The sequence below is a fragment of the Grus americana genome, chromosome 4, assembly GCF_028858705.1.
Source record: "Grus americana isolate bGruAme1 chromosome 4, bGruAme1.mat, whole genome shotgun sequence".
NCBI lineage: Eukaryota > Metazoa > Chordata > Aves > Gruiformes > Gruidae > Grus > Grus americana.
In genome coordinates, this window is record NC_072855.1 from 7,463,288 (window position 1) to 7,481,225 (window position 17,938).

Consider the following 17,938-nt stretch of genomic DNA (forward strand, 5'->3'; position numbering starts at 1 on the left):
TTTTGAATACTTAGTGGGTCAGGTACCACAGTGAAAGAGGATGCCCACATAAGCAGGCACTAGGGCAGAGTCTTTCACGTGACTCACTTATACTTACTTAATAAATGGGAATGAACAACGGTAGCTGTAAGCCCATGGATAAGATTCTGCACTTAGACCGTGCTTACTTTGTAGTCAAAAATTCAGATATGACAATGAGCTATAGGCTCTTTATTCAGCTCTGAAGTCCATTTGCACTTCTGAGAAGCATAAAGGGCCTGATATATAGTGAAAATCAGCCCTGTAGTAGCAATTCAGAGATGACTAACATTTTAGGCAGTTTGAAATTCTTTTATTAATTTTCACAAAGTCCACAATAAAATGCATCCTGAGTTCTTGTTCTGCATCCATATGTTACAAAAATATAAATTTATCATCAAAAATATTTTTTTAATAACTTAGTTTTCTCATCTTGCTGAGTTATTTCATGAATCTCCACATTAAACTTGTGGTAGAGCAGTGGACTAACAAGGATTGTGCCCAGTTTATGTCAGGAAATAGCCGATTGCAAGACAAAATATTTAATGAAAACCTTTGTAACTCTGTGGGTGCCAAGCCTCACAATTATTCCTGACCTTTCTCCTGCACACAGGTCCTCGGCACACTCTAGCAAATGCTGCAGCTTTGCACAAGAAGAGCTAAAAAAACCTAATGATGACCAACAGGCTTTTCTGTGTGAGGTTTTTGGTTTTTTTTCAGTACTTCTTTCATTTCATGATCATTTGTTTCCTCCTGTTGTAAGTTGTTCTTGTTGAACTTCCAGTTTTCCCCCTTAGTAGGATCCTGCAGTGGAAGTGCTCTGGTGCCAGAGAGTGGAGAGAGATGATGATGTGCAGCACCTTCCTGAGACTGACAGACTGCAATTAAAAGAGAAAATCATTAGTGCCCCCATTAGAGCCCCCATCCTAGCACTTTAATTAGGGTAGAAAGATTCTTCCATTGCTGAAATTCAAGGAACAGGTAAATATCAATAGTTTTGCAACAGAGCTCCATTTTGTCTTAAGAAAAAGCATTCGGTTAAGTTAAAGACAGGTGCTAGTCAAGGAAAATTATCCTCCCTTCCAAGTGCAGTATTAGCTTTTGACCTAGGTTTTGACTTGCAGGCTACAAGAAGGTGACAGAGGTGCAGTGTGATGGAAGGGTGGCAGCACTGCAAAACCAGAGAGCTGGCTTTGCTCTGACAGCTGCATGATTTCCATTTTTTTTATCCCTGCTGCAGTGATGTAATGTCACCAAGGTGGGAAATGCTAAGCTTGACCTTGCTCATGAAATCCCAGTGCTTGTGGGCTGCTGCAGCCTATGGGAAGGGGAATGTTACAGGCTTAACCGGAGACTGCAACCATGCCGGAAACCCCAGATGGCCTCATTTAGATAAGGACAAGCTTTCGGCTGGAAAATAAACCCTGTGAGTATGAACCTGGAGCATTTGTGAATTACCCAACACATAGTGAACTGGAGACCCTAAAGGGACTCCCCCAGTATTTCCAGTATGAAAGAGGTCTCTGGAAAGATCTCTGGTATAAGAAGACAAAATTGGTCTGTGAGAAAGCAATGGAAAAAACAAAGCTGACTGAGATTTTTTTCAGTAGGAATATCAAGAGTCTCAAGAAACCTCAAACCACTGTCTGTGTTTTATTTTAGCTGCATCTACTGATATATATTGACTGCAGGGAACAATTTCTAAGCACTTTCCGAAAGTTTAACTGTCTATACATTTATGCAGAATATACCAATGTTCTGCAGTAAGGAAAGATTGGCAGCTAAGTTTGAAAGACTAGATCAAGGATTTGAGATCCAACATTTGCAACAATCTGACTGGGGCATTTAAAAATAAAATCTGTTTATTTTGCAAATAGTTCTTATTTCTAGAGCCAAAAATGATCGTAAAAGAATTAGATTAGTAACCAGGAGTCCAAACAAGCTTATTCAGCTTATTTTACTGCTTGTGTTGATGACACTCTCTTTTGTCTTCATCCAGTAGTGGGAAGCGCTTTATCATCTTCTGGTTTGGAAAAAGACCCAAGCAGCTAATGTAAAAAAAATATATTCTCCAGTAGCTGCAGCATGATTAATTTTCCACCCCATGAGATCACTGTGAGTTTGAAAGCACCCTAGAGCTTTATTTGCTACATTATAGTCATCAAGGATCATAAAGCATCTTCTTCCTTCCGCACCGCTAGCACTTCAGAGAGCCAGTATGGTTGAGTGGAATGAGCAAAGGGTTGAAAACCAGGAAATTTTTATTATAAACCTAAACCAGCTTGTGACTTGCCTTTGGCCTTGGTTAAATAATGCTGGACTCAGTTCTCTGAAGCAATACAGTCCGCTACTCCAGCTAAAGAAATTATAGACTCTAGCCCATATGACACCCTGACATTGATATCTGCATTATAAAATGGGGATAATAATACCGATTTTTTTATCATGCATTTTGGTGTTTATTGGTGAAGAGCAGAAGGTAACAGCAAAAGGTTTTTCATTAACATCTGTAAATCATATTCAAAAGAGAAATTACTCATTGTAATTATTCCACATCATTCCCCCAAGATAAACACATGAAGGAAATCCTGCATATTACATTGCCCTGTTGCTATACAGAAAGTTGACTTGGGGACTTCTCCCTTTTCCACATCATTAGGACCATCCAATCCCAGCAGTAGTGTATGAAAAAAATGGGGTTTAGGCTGTGCCCGCAGCCTCCTGCAGCAGTAACCCTCCATACCTTAAATGTATGGTGGTGCCTTAGGGGTATAGTGGTACTTAGAAGTACCTAAGACCCCCAAGACAACGGCAGCCCTGATCACTATAAAAGTTTATAAGCTTACCCAAAAGCAGTTCAACTCTTCCATCAATCCATAATTCTTCATGTCCTATGGGGTAAAGGCAGCTGGCCAAATGGAAACATGCCCTGAGTCAGAGAGGGACAGACTGAGGCAGAGTAGGTAGGACCACACACATTACCTTTACTAATGCCACCACGGAAATAAGCCAGAGAAAAGAGTATGTGTCCAGATTGCATCACCATGATGGTACTACTCTTGCATGGCCTCCAAAGATGATCCTTAGAGAAACAGTTCCCACTAGGGAATGTGTAGGAGGGGAAACACCGGGGAGAACAAAGTACAACTGTCGTAGGTATTTAGAGAGCTGCAAGGTTTGGAGCAGGACAACTGCCCTCCACCACTGTGGATAGCCACACAGAAGCCATCAGAACTACTCACATAAGCAAAAATTAGGCAAGAAAATATCAACATCCCAGTATTGACCTAAGTCAGTTCTGCCCACAGTTGTGCTAGAAAGAAAAGGATATACAAATATATTCAGGACATGACCTTCAGCATTACTTTAAGAAAATGTGTTTCTTCTTAGCATCTTCTGGTTCCGTGTCCATAAATTCATTATACTTTAGGCATTCTGTCAGGTGACACCTAAAAAAAAAAATTGTACAAATAATTATCTTCATGTTTTTCAGGGTGTTTTTTTTTAAATAAATTTTAAAAAAAGCATGTCATCTGAAGCTAAGGTTCATCTGCATCTTTTTAAAATGCCATTATTCTGAATTTTTCCCCATTTATTTTTACTCACATAATTTTTCCCATCCTATCCTTCCAGCTTCTTGCTTCTCCACACAAATCTTCTAGATGCCAGCAGAGATCTGTTTTGCTGCGTGACTTTCAGTGCAAATGCAAAATAAAAACCAGCAGTGTATGGAATATAAACCACAATTTTAGCAGTGAAAATTTGTGAGGTATATTTCTCCCAATGTACTTTTATATTAAAAATATTTAATTGTGTTACATGTAGCATTAATCTTCATTTCACATATTGGATGCACCTTGTCGATGGCCTATAGTTGCATAGCTCCCTGCTATACAAAGTCATCCCTTCAATTTACTTTTTGTTCACTTTGTTCAGTTTCTGAGGTGATGAATTTAACACCTGGTACCATTTTCCTCATACATCTTGTTGTTCTCTTAAGGATATCCATGCAAGCCACAATCCACGAGTGTTTATGTTCAGTGTCGCCCCGGCACTGCCAGCTGAAGACAGCATTGCACCATTTAAATAGATTAATTTTCTTGAGATGGACCTTGCTACTAGTCTCTTTTCCAGCTGGACAGAATAATCAGGTTGTCTCACCCCAGCCAACAGAGAGTTTAATCCTCAAGCCCTCGATCTTCCATAAATCTGTCTGCAGAGAGCCACTGCTAGAAATTCTTTGTCGTTTATGTCATATCTTGTAAAATCGGTTGAGCCTCCTTTGAGCATGTGTCTGTTTTGACTTTTCCTGAAGAACAGCCTCACTCTGGAGGGAAAGTCTGAACCGTAGCATTTATCTTTCCGTGCATTCAGATAGGCAGTTGTGAAAGTCTCTTTCTCGTGGGGATATTTTCCAGTGAGTCAGACTTGCTTCCTCTGGATCGACAAGTTCTGACAGCAAAGTATTAATACTATCTTGCAATATTAGTCAACTGGACTACAGCTGAAAGCTGAATAGAAAGGCAAACCTTCATCCTCAAGCTCATTCCCAGGCAAGGCTCCCATTAAAGAAAAACAGGCCCTTTTCCTGAGTAGTCAAGAGGGACTAAGAAGAGTAGGCAGGATTTCGGATGTCTTTGAGCGCATAGGAACTCGCAGTCAGGTCCACAAATTTTCTCCATAAAGTAACCCTAAAATTTATTTGTTTTTAAAACAAATGACAAGAAACAGCACAAATGCACTCTTTTTGATTATCCTGAGAAGACAAAAATCAATATTTCATTCCGCTTCATAATCAAAGGCAGTTCACGACAAAAAGAGATGGCAAAAAAAAAAAAAATCTGAAATATCCTTTTCCTTATTTTTATCATTGCAGCACAACGTAGATAAATGAAACAGCTGACCTAAAAGCTATAAGAGTAGCATTTCCTTCAGAGTGAAAATTGAATAGGAAAGCACAAGAAATTACCTTAATTGCTAATCCCCATTCATGCTGGATCTTTACCGGGTCCATATTAATGTCTTTGCATTCTAAATAATTTCTGTCTTTCCTATCAAACTTCTTCCTTTCTAAGAACTTTTAGCATCTAGTTGTCATGTGCACCTTTTCATTTCAGATTCAGTTCTGGTATTTAAATAGGAAAATATAGTGTGCAATTATTAAAAAAAGCAATTCTTAGAATCAGAAAAATCTCCATTAAATATTACAGTCCTTGTTTCTCACTAGAAGAACTGGATTTTCATTAAACAGAATCAACAAACAAATTCTTCAATTTCAAGAGCAAGATTCTTCTTCCCAAAAGAATGAAAGAGAAGGAAAAAAAGAGAAAAAGAAAAAAAAAAAAGAGAAGAAGAAAAAGACAAGAGAAAGAGAAAGAAAACTATCAAACCTGACTGAAACAGTCTGGTGACACCTGAGCTCATTTCACTGAATCCGCATGGAAAATAGTCACATCAGTTATGCTGTCTATAGGTTTGGCATTGCTACCGTAAGAAAATTATGGCTGCAGGTCCCAAGAGTGAGAACTGGAGTTCAAATACTCGCCAGCCAGCCTAGAAATGTAGACTGCCCCACTGATTAACTGCAAGAAGCATATCTCAGAGCGGGGACATCAGGTAACGTGACAGGGGAAAGGACCACCCAGGGCCTGCTGCCATCCAGAATTGCCTTTCTGCTGACCTCAGAGGGGCACGGAGCAGATCCCAAATCCACGGTGTGGATCAGCAGGCAGCGGTTATGTTCTTTCCTTGCGGTCTTCAGAAAGGAAATGGATGGTTGAGCAGAGGATTACAACAGCTCAGAAAAAGCTGTGGATTTCAGAGATTTCCAGCCAGAAGTATGATATGTAAGTGAACCTGCTTTAGCAGGCGGGTTGGACTAGATGATCTCTAGAGTCCTTTCCAACCCCTACCGTTCTGCGACTCTGTGATTCTTCCTTTGCAAAGTTACCAGCAACACTCATATCTATCTTACATACTCATACGGTCCCCTTTCCTCCTGCACATGGATACTTCTCAGTCTTGTAATGTTTGACCTTACAGCACTCTTCTCCATTTCTACATAGATTTTTCTTGGACAACTAGGGCAGAGAGATTGAAGGTTGCAGTGGGGAAGGGAGAGGGAGAACGGTTTAGTACTAAAGCATTGTTATTGGGTCTTCAGAAGTGCCTAGATCCACAAGAAACTCAAGGAACTGGGTGCAGACACGTTTTTAAATGCTCCTTGCATGCCTACTGTATCATGAAGTGCTTAACACCTTTCAAAAAGTGGCTCTGAAATATTTCTGTCAGCTTGGTGGAGAGTATCAGCGCAAGAAATCTCATGTCTCATACTGGCCCTGACCATTAGTTTCTTTCTTTCTTTCTTTCTTTCTTTCTTTCTTTCTTTCTTTCTTTCTTTCCTTTTTTTTTTTCTCTCTCAATGATCTTAAAATAACGTAGAACCAAGTAAAACAGAACCATATCTTTTGCTGGAAGAGGAGCAAAAGAATGGAAATTGACTCAATATGTTCTCAACTCACAGTTGAGATTCATGGAAGTTGAAATCAGACAAATTCAGACCAAAAATAAAGCTATGGTTTTTTTTTTCTTTCCCCAATGGTGAATATGATTAATCACTGGCACAGCTTAAAGATGTCTGCAAGATTTTCCATCACTAGCAACTTATAAATCAACATTGGATGGCTTTAAAAAGAAATGCTCAAGTTCAAGTAAAAATTAATTCAGGGAAGACCTATGACCTCTGCTACATGGGATCAGATGATCACAGTAGTCTTTTTTAGCTTTACAATCTATTAATTAGATCTTTCTACTCCCTTCTCTGGGATCACCCTTTCAATTCCACTCCTCAGCATCAGAGGTAATTAATTCTTGAGTTCCTGTAGATTTTTCTTCTCAGGTACCCAGACAGGAGGCAGGTCTATTAAAGATATCATTAACCCCTGCAAAGCTCATTTAGCTGCTGCCATTTCTCATCTGCAGGAGACCTGTTCATTAGACGGCTGTGCAACTTCTAAAGGGAAAGCCCAAATCCTAGAGCAGCAAGGCAAGTCCTGGAAAATCCTTCTGGGTACTGGACATCACTCACATTGTGGAGCACATTTGCAGTGACAATGACAGCCAAATTGTGTTGATCAAAAGTGTTGATCTGATTGAGGTAGGAAGGCTCTACAGAGGGATCTGGACAAGCTGGATCACAGATTAACACATTCACAGATTGGTAGGGGTTGGAAGGGACCTCTGGAGATCATCTAGTCCAACCACCCTGCTAAAGCAGGATCACTTAGAGCTTGTTGCACAGGATGGCATTCAGGCAGGTTTTGAATCTCCCCAGAGAAGGAGACTCCACAACCTCTCTGGGCAGCCTGTTCCAGTGCTTGGTCACCCTCACAGTGAAGAAGTTTTTCCTCATGTTCAGATGGAACTTCCTGTGTTCCAGTTTGTGCCCATTGCCCCTTGTCCTGTCACTGGGCACCACTAAAAAGAGTCTGGCCCCTTCCTCTGGACACCAGCCCTTTAGATATTTATAAGCATTGGTGAGATCCCCTCTCAGTCTTCTCTTCTCCAGGCTAAACAGCCCCAGCTCTCTCAGCCTTTCCTCATACGAGAGATGCTCCAGTCCCTTAATCATCTTTGCAGCCCTCCGCTGGACTGTCTCCAGCAGTTCCCTGAACTACTGGATTGATGAACTGAGGCCAGCTGTATGAGGTTCAACAAGGCTCAGTGCCGGGTCCTGCACTTGAGTCACAACAACCCCAGGCAACACTATAGGCTTGGAGCAGAGTGGCTGGAAAGGTGCCTGGCAGAAAAGGACTTGGGGGTATTGGTCAACAGTGGCTGAATATGAGCCAGCAGTGTGCCCAGGTGGCCAAGAAGGCCAACAGCATCCTGGCTTGTGTCAGAAATAGTGTGGCCAGCAGCACTAAGGAAGTGATTGTCCCCCTATACTCAGCACTGGTGAGGCCGCACCTCAAATACTGTGTTCAGTTTTGGGCCCCTCACTACAAGAAGGACGTTGAGGTGCTGGAGTGTGTCCAAAGAAGGGCAACAAAGCTGGTGAAGGGTCTAGAGTACAAGTCTGATGAGGAGCGGCTGAAGGAACTGGGGTTGTTTAGCCTGGAGAAGAGGAGGCTGAGGGGAGACCTTATCAGCCTCCACAACTACCTGAAAGGAGGTTGTAGCCAGGTGGGTGTTGGTCTCTTCTCCCAAGTGACAAGCGATAGGATGAGAAGAAATGACACAGGTTGTGCCAGGGGAGGTTTAGATTGGATATGAGGAAAAAATTCTTCACCAAAAGGTTTGTCAATCATTAGAACAGGGTGCCCAGGGAAGTGGTGGAGTCACCATCCCTGGAGGTATTTAAAAGACGTGTAGATGTGATGCTTAGGGACATGGTTTAGTGGTGGACTTGGTAGTGTTGGGTTTACAATTGGACTTGATGATCTTAAAGGTCTTTTCCAACCTAAACTATTCTGTGATTCTAAATGTGGCTGTATCCCATTGTCAAGCTCGAATTCGTCTTCCACCCATAAATATGAGAACTATGTATGGTTTTAACTTCAAAGTGCTCTTGAAGAAGCCAGTCTGAACATGGATGGTAATTAATTCATAGAGCCTAGACAAATGAGGCACAGGCCTATCCACCAGTAGGTATATGAAGTTTGACTCTTCATAAGCACAATATGGTTATTTTCAAGATGTGCTACAAGCAGCCTGACACTGATATGAATAAGAAACACTTCAGCCCAGTATGCTTGCATGTGATCATCTATTCTTCACTTAAAGATGGAACTTTTGCATAATTCTCACTGTCTCTAGTACTCACAAGTCTATTCATTCTGGAGTTTTGCAAGAGACTAACTAAGAACTGATTGTCCTTAGTAAAAAGCTTTTTCTTCCAGTCCAATTTTAAATGCCTCAAGAATATTTACCTTGTGTTATTCTTCTCAAGATGCAATACTTTAGCTTGCAAATACCATCACTCAACACTCCTTGCCATTCCATGAAAAGTATAAATTTCAGACACCTTTTCCATTTGGCTACACCCAGGTACCCCATTCTCCCTGGACTGCCTCTACATTTAATTGCAGAAGTAGGTAAAGGATAGTACAGAAACACCCAAGCTCTAAACTAGCTTCTTCAGACTCTGTTAGTACCCTAGGGCAACAGTATGGGCTCCGGTGCACACAAATTTTTTCTGCACCAAGACTATAGAGTAAGAACATATTAGTCACCATTCAGCACATGTCGAGATAAGACTAAACTGATAATTCTACATGTATTATTCAGTCCCTTGGACAGGCAAATGGGTTAAATGATTTGAGGTTTTGGTAAATAAGTCATTTAAAGAGACAGCAGCAATTGCTAGTATCCTTATTTACAGGGTATTTTTTTACAAATGATGAATTAATAATATACTTTTTCTTATGACCTTAAAAATGCAGCTTTTCACAGTAAAGGAGATTTTATTGGTGACTCGAACCTACAGCAGGTCATGAGATCAGAAAGTAAATTAAAAGCTTCTCCTTGCATGAAAAATATTAAACACAATATTTTATATAATAGTGTTGCACTATTGTTGGTTGATTGGCATCAGAGGGAGATCCTAAGTGCTGCCAGGTCAAAATTCCTTCAGCCGGGCAGGATTCATCTCACTTAACTGTGTATATCTGTAGTGTGAACGCCCATATCAAAGCCAGTCACCTTCAGTTTCTTTTATGTCACTACACAATTTTAAGACTAAGTTCATGTGCCTTATTTCAGATGTCAACTGTAGGGTGAGAGAAATCGCAACCTAAAAGTGTCCATTTCTCCCCACTGGCTATGAAAAAGCCATTTCAGCTGGCTCAGCTGTAGACATCTGCACTGCAAACCTTTCCTGTTGATCAGCCTGTGCGGCTGCTGTCTCCAGCAATTGCCTTTTTAATAGGTTGAGAGGACATGTGCCAAAATATCATTATTGAGTAGCGTTAATAAAATTATGTAGGCAGCTAGTGTCAGTCACAGAGCAGATGTTTAAGTGCTGCGAAAATGCCTTGACTTTCTGAAGGATGTAGTTGTAGGTGGCCCAGAAAAAAAAATTAAGCCATTTTTTATGCAGATACCTATTTCCACGCATCAAAGTATGACAAGCACTGGCTTTAACACTGAGCTTGGAAGAACGGCCAACCCTACAGAAGAACTTCAAACAATTCCCAAATACAATTGTTGTATTCACAGAGATGTGAATTGCACACTGGGTACGTTTATTGAAAATAAGTCATTTTTTTAAATTTGGACTAAATTAATATAAAAGAGATCTCTCCCCACTGATTCAAACAATTGATGCATCTATTGATTACTAAGCTATTGATTACTGTGAGAATGAGGAATATAAAAAACTTCAAAGCCTTTGAATTTTTATGCTGTATGAATAGCTTTGAACAGTTTTCTCAGAGACTCTATTTAGTCATTGAAACCACTGCTTTTTTGTACAGGTAAGAAACCAAAGAATTTCAGTGCTTTTTTTACTAAGCAATTATCTTCTTGCCATGTTTTCTGAACTTATATCTACTTCAATATAATAATCTACCATGACAAACTGTTTTCCCAGCTTATAAAACTACCATTCTTCGAAGCTGATAGCAGCTGTTTTGTAGCTGTCATACTATATAATATGGGTAAGGTCACTCCCTGCAGCAAATTTGTAAGCTAAATTACAGAATTCGATCTGGTGCCAAGTTCTAAAAGCAGAGTTACCACGTTATTGTGAACTGTCGTGTCCAGAGTTTAATGTATTTCTTATTAAAATCAATGGAAAGTTTATTTCAATGAGGGTTGGATCGAGGCCTAATTACATGTCAACAAATGCTTCCCGTATGCCAATTCCGGCGTTAGAGCTGCTGTTGATCAGATGTCCTTATAATGTACTCTTCAGTCCTGTGGCCAGTGAAACAATTAATTTCTACTGTCAAAATTAAATTTAATTAAAACTAATTTTACTATTGAACACCAGATAATTCACCTTATATTTAATTAGATAGCGGTCCCACTTCCAGTTCTACCAGCACGATTTTCCACATGCTGTAAGGGTGTAAAATTACTGGTACAATTTTTACCCTAACTGCAGAATGACCAGTGTCTATCAAATTGCTTTGCAGATACAGCAATACTAAAGCCATTCTGATTACAGTTCTCTTGATTCAAGAATGAGATACATTGCCTTTTTCTATATCATATTTTTTCCCTTGTCAATAATAGTAAAGGTTCTTAAAAATCTGGGACTGGACTACAGATACATGGTTACGTTTCATGACCAATTGAAAACAGGAATCCGAGTTCACTTCTTACCAAAAGAATCATGAGTCTTCCTGCTGGTTTGAATGTAAAATGGATGAAGATCTCAAAGAAATAAACACAGGAAATAATAAGGAAAATCAATGATTTTAGATCATAATGACTCTCTGTCTGATGTTACTGTGGAAAATGGCCACCTGATCTCTGGACTTTACATTGGGCTGAAACCTTCTAATAATTTTTATATATATATATATATATATATATTTCATGTTCTACTCTGAGACTAGTCCTGTGTATCGATGTGTTTTTTTGCGTGTGTGTATATGTTTCCCAGTCATTTTTCTTACAGCTGTTTTTTGATGGTTGATCTTTATTTTCCCCAGTGAAGCATTGTTCTCTCTTTTTCATTTTTGTCTCTCTGCATTTAATTTGTCTTCTGGGTTGGGGGCCACTGCTGGCTGAGGATCTGTCCTTCTTGTAACTGAGAAGCAGCTATTTCTGTTCCTTAGCCCCTGACGTGCCAGAGGATTTATTTGTGTGTAGCTATTTGTTTCTGGGCGTTAGATTAGACGACTAAAGGAGCGGTTTGGGAGGTAAGGAATTCTGGGAACGGCTTTGTGTCAGATCTGCTGAGCTCCAGAGCCTGGTTTCCAAAGTCTTCCTTTTACCTAACTCTCAGATTTTCCAAAGCTAGCTGTCGATGACATGGGACACCACTATTTTAGGAGATGTCCTTGCTCTGCCCAGTTCATAGTAATCTTTCAGGCACTTCCTCTTGTGTGCCTGCCTCAACTCTACACAGAGCGAAGGGTGAAGGTTTCCTCTGCAAAATTTCACTCAAAGCTCAAATGGTGCTACGCAATCAACAGAATTATATTTACGCCAGGTGAGGGTCTGCCCCATGTTGCTTCCAGGTATATGACAAAGAAATACGTTTGTTGACAGTACAATATGTTCATTTGGAAATGGATAGGATTTCATGAAAAAGAATAAAAAAGTAAGGCTACAAATTAAGTCTATTTGATTTGAAAAGCAGTCAGAATAACTTCAAAAGCAGCTGCTCAGGACTTTAAAATTATTTCACCATCCATACTGTCTGGAGGAAATATGAAGATGTGAATTCAACTGCCATAAGGGCCCACAAGGTGGGCCGAGCATGAATAAAGATTGTGAGGCTCATAATGAATAGTAAGATATACAAATTAATCAGCAGTTGTCACTCTGGCACAATAATCAAACATCAGATACCCACAGCACCTGGGGGGAAGTCCCACTGAAAAAAAAAACAAACCCTCCCCACCATTAATAACACTTTAATGAAAAAAGCCAGTGACGTAGACTGTATTCAGTAGGGAACTTCAATTCTTTGCCATTCTTGGTAAAGGAAACCAGAGTGTTGTTCCAAGTGTTTAATAAAGCCAGCTAGTATGATCAAGTGTAAAATCTAATACCTCCTTTCTACAGTTTTAAATCTTCTCCAGGTGGAAAATGAACGGTAAGATCTAGCAACCTTTTTCCTTCCTAGGGACAATGATCCCACGTCACTAATGTTATGTCAATGCACTTCACAATACATACATTTTGTTTTGCAAAGAAATGAACATTTAGCTATTTTTCTGATGGTATTATCAACAGCATTGCAAGTATATCAAGTGAGCTGGAGTGAAGAATGACTGTAAGATAAGGCATGCATAGCGAAAACTGAATTAAACAAAGCAGAACAGATTACATATGGTTCTAAGTAATGTTATTCTTCTTCTTAATCCTCAAATAGAGTCATTAAATTACAAGTCCAGATTTAGTTATGATATTTACAAATGACTTAACTGTACATTTAAAGAGGGGAAACTGGCTACAAATGGGGGCAAGCTCGTAATTTAAGGTCACAGTGGTGCCAGCACAGAGCAAATGCTTATTACTGGGGTATTTTTGGTCATGGAGAATTCTCTTTCCCTAAGAACAAATCCCAGAAAAGCATATTTTTATTACATCTTCCAAATCTGGCATTCAGGCTTTATGTAAATATACAAGACACAGGACCTTTCTTTTTAAAATGCTAGGAACTAGAGGCACAGCTGAGATTTGTTGGAGAATATTTCCTTTGAAATCATTTGTATGAGCAACCCAAAAACTAAAATATTAAAAAAAAATGTGTAAAGAAGCATGAACAGGAAAGTATCGTATGAAAAACATGGCATCTTGCTGAAGACTACATAAAATTGTTTCTCTCTTCCTCGCCTAAACATAGCACCTCTAAGTATAAAAACAAAAAAAAGTTCAAAATAAGGTTACTGGTTTTGTTTCTTTATAAGTGAAAACAGAAGGTGCATTTTTTTAAGATTGTATCATTCTTAAGTTCTGTTGTCCAATTGCTCTCAGAAATGCTCTCTCATCTTTTGATATCCATGGTCCTTACAATTTTTTTCTCTAGAGTACCTTTCATCTAACATCTGTCTCCTTTTCCTTGGTAGAGAACCACAGTGCAGACCTAGACTTTGGAAGAAGTGTAAAGAAATAGAGTCCCAAAAAACTCAGATGTAGTACTGTGATTTACAGAAAATTAAACATAGTTAATTTTGGCAGGAGCTAAATAAAGGCTATGTCATACAGTGAACTGAGCTGGGCAACACTCTTAACGGCTTTGGGGAGCAACTCGAGTCCAGAAAGCTCAGGTTAGTTTAATACAAGTTTTATTTTAGCAAGAATTTGGTGGGTGAAGAAAGAAAAACGGCAGCAGCAACTGTTGCCGATAGTATAGGACTCTGCTGGTACGAACTACGGTAAATTGAAGTTACTCGGTATTTGGGGATCTCTCTCCACCACGTACACTTTGCCGAAGAGGTACTGGCTATCAGCCACCGCAGGAAATTACCTTCTTACATTTATATACTTAGAAAGATACACCATCACTTTGTGGTACCTGAAAACAGCCCCAAACAGATCCTTGCAGTTCGGTGGGAGATTGCCTAGATGTCAGCAAGGGCAGAAGCTCCTGAAGGCTTTATTCTTATAAATCATTTTACTTGCATTCATTACTCCCATAGAAGAAGAAAAAAAAAAAGTGTCTTGTGCTTCTGAGATTCATTTCTAATGGTTCTTATCATCAGACTGCTTAAAGATGAGTAAGTTTCATCCCAGTGAAGCAACAGTGAAATACATGATGATAAAGTTGGAAACAAGACCCATAGAGAACGCAGAAAGCAGTCTCCTCCCCTAACTGTCATTTAGGATTTCCTCCGGCACCCAGCTGTGCAAGCTGAGAGCAAAATTCAGCAACAGTTCACTTCCTGAGTGTTACTGTTCAGGATCATCCTCCAAAACTAACTTGGTAAGCTGAGCCTGCCTCGGAAACTCCACTCTAAACCATCTCCCGCCTCCTTTTCCACAATGAAAAAACTCTCTTCTCACTCTTCTTTATTTTTGTTCAGAATTTCCCTTTTTTTTAAAATCTGTTAATATTTCTATCAAGTATGCTTGTGACGATCGCGTGGTTCCCCCCTCCTGCATTCAGTGGGATGAGTCCAAACACAAAACCCAGCCATGCCAAGCAAAACCCTCCATTGCGCGTGGCTTTTGGAGGTCATAATCTTATGTTCCTAGATTTAATCCTTCTAGAATGCATAGAAACTTCTGATAATTACATTTTTTTTTAAATGCCATAAGAATTTAAAAATCACATAACATGAGTATTCATCACTGTCATTCACTTTTTGTGGGTCTCCAGTAGAGACAACGCATGACAGGATAATCACAGAGATCTGGCACTTGGGGAGTTAGTCTCAAAGCTTTTCACACTTCTCCCTCCAGGCTGGGTTAGCACTGGCTGCTCACACCTTGCCAAAATCTAAAGATTGGCATTTCTTGCCTCCCACCACTATCTTCGCTGCCAGAGCAAGGTATGCAGTGCCCCAGCTGCCACACCACAGAGTTTGTGGATCTCTGAGAGCAGCAGATTTTTCTTTTCAGGCCAACAGATAAAATTTTGTAGCTGGTATTCATGCATTCTGCTTTAATGCCCCAAATCTCATAACAAGGAGCTTTTTTCTTTCTGTTCCATAGAAGACGCTGTTCTTGCTCAGCTAATTACAACCTAATGGAATCATAAATGCAGGGAGGATAAGCTTTCCTTGCTTTTTAGGACTGACCTTAAGATCACCTTCAAGTCCAGATCTGCTGACTAGTTATTAAACACCCCCAAAAGCACACTGCCCAGATGCCCTCTCCAGCCACAACAGCAGCTCAGCAGAACGTCCTGGCATGCAGAAGAACAATCTCCAACCTTCTTCCATCCACCCCTTTCTGCACTGCATCTGGGTCTGGAGCATCGCCTGCCCACCAGCGATCACAAAATCCCCTGTTCTTCACTTTGAAGTCTTCCTTTCCCATCTCTACCACCCACGAAAAGAGGAGGAACCCTGTGTATGTAGCAATCACTAGAAGAGGTCTGGAAAGGACAAGTTTTACAGCTATGTTCAAGAAACAAGAAGCCTATTCCATAGGTTACACAACACAGCAGAGAGAGGGAAGGGTAGCTTGCATTTCAGACTGATCAAGGATACAGAACTTATATTTAAATCCCAAATTCTTCTTTCTGAAAAATGAGCAAGATAAAAAGTTATAATAGAGGGTTCCCCCAAACTACAATTTTAAAAGAAGATTAAGAGGTCTGGGCTTCTCCTTAGCTGACAGCATTTTCATATGTATTGAAAAAGTGAGTCACTAAACAAACTGTGCCAACCAAATACTGAGGTGTTTCTGGAATTGCATCATTTCTATGAAGAAGCTTGCAACCTCAAAGCCAGCCAGTGAAAACCAAAAAGGCCAGACTCCAGGTCTGCGTGCACACTTCATTTTTTGGTGGTTTTGCTCAGGAGGAAATTTCACTATGCTTGACCTTCTGGCTCCCAAACAGAAGCGATTCGCTTAGCTCATTGCATGACAGAGTGAAGAAGTGAGTCAAAACGCTGGAGGTCTTTCTCAAAGGTGTTGCATGACCTTGGGCATTTCCCTTCAAGACTGTTTGAAGATCTGATATTAAACAGCAATGTCCACATTTAGTAAAATAAATAAGACTTTTATGCTAACAGCTGGCAGGCATCCTCACCTTCCAATGAAAATCTGAAGACCTTTTTAATGAAGTGTGCTGGAGCCACAAACCTGATTCTGCTTAAAAACAAAAAACAAACAAAAAAAAAAAACCACAAAAAACCCACACCAAAAAACAGAAAGCACGCCTCATTAGGTGTCAATATAACCTTTCAAGTGCCCAAATTCAGAATCATCAGGTTTCTTTTCTTGGTACTTTTATTTCACCTTGTAAAATGGTGAGATTACATTTACCCATCAGACACAACATTTTGAGGTTGGAAATGTTTGGAAACTTCTAAAACTTTCAGTTGAAGAGCTCCACGAAGACTTACAACTCTGTAATAATTACAGCTATTAAAACACATATTTTGCTTCTAAGTTTCAGTGTATATTGCTTCTACAAACAGCGTTCACAAGCCATAAGCAGTCACAGTCGGTCATGCAGGAAGGAGAAATGGAAATTTTGGAAATGAGTTTTTAGGGTGGGGAAAGGTTCAGGAAGGGCAATTCATATCAGTGAAAAACAGACACCGTGCAGGACCTATGCATGGAAAATTACCCCACAGAGACCTTAATAATTTCAATTCAGTTATACAAACCTCAATACAGCTATCGCATAGGGAGAAAGAGCTGACCACACCTCATCTGGTCATCATACCATTTTCAAGTCTGTATTTGCTATTGATTACTCTAATTAGGAAGCCTACTGATGCGTAGGCAATGGTTCAGCTGCATAGTTCCTTGACTATTAGTTCCTGAACTGCTTGCTTTCTTAAGCAGAGAAGTTACAATGTCCTAAAGATTATGAGTCACATTTCTATGCCCACATTCCTGCAGCTATCACTTTTTAAGGGTGCTCATTGCTAAGCCAATACAAACTGAAATGAAATTACAGACTGACAGAAGAAAAATAAGAAATGCAAATCTGTCAGTCTTGAGGAACCTCAAGCAGTCAAGACCATGTCATGGACAGTTGCAATCCAGAGACAGTTTTGCTCAAAATAATATACTTACTGCATTTCAAGCTCTTAATTTCTGTTAATTCACACTGAAAAAATTTCCTCTCCTTACATTTTGTTATGTGTCTTATTACATTTGGGAGGTTATTTGTCTCAAATTATTAGTAATACCAGAAATTTGTGTTAGTTGTTTACTGTGCTGTTTCTGCCCTCAAAGAGGTCAGGTCTCCACCTTTTAATAGCTTGACAGGGGGGCGGGGGGGTTTGTCTCAACAAACCTCTTGCAAACTTCAACTACCCACAGTTACAAAGGAACATGAGATGTAGCGGGAAGAGGTCCCTTTGTTCATCCATCTTGCAGTCTCACAGTCATTGACTACATTATGAAGCAGTAGATATGTTTATTTTATCTCTAGTAGTTGTAGTGCATTCATGCTAAATCGACTCTCCTTAGTTTCCCTTTATCTGTATGTGTTTAATCCTAGAATTCTGAACTGCACTGTCAACAAAATAGTTCTTTTCCAATGAGATAATTATTAATTGTCATGTGACCAAAAGTAATGAACATTTCCACATACAATTTTTAGAACTTAGTT

At 39.7% G+C, this 17,938-nt stretch overlaps 1 long non-coding RNA gene across 1 annotated transcript in view; it reads right to left on the reverse strand.

Moving 5' to 3' along the window:
- Positions 1–324: 324 nt before the first annotated feature.
- Positions 325–17,938, reverse strand: part of LOC129205983 (uncharacterized) — a 39,166-nt gene continuing 21,552 nt past the window's right edge. Inside the window, exons 2-3 of the long non-coding RNA XR_008576941.1 lie at positions 2,865–3,467; positions 325–896 (exon numbers count right to left, since the gene is read on the reverse strand). This is a non-coding gene — a long non-coding RNA (uncharacterized LOC129205983). The remainder of the gene's footprint in view (positions 897–2,864; positions 3,468–17,938) is intronic.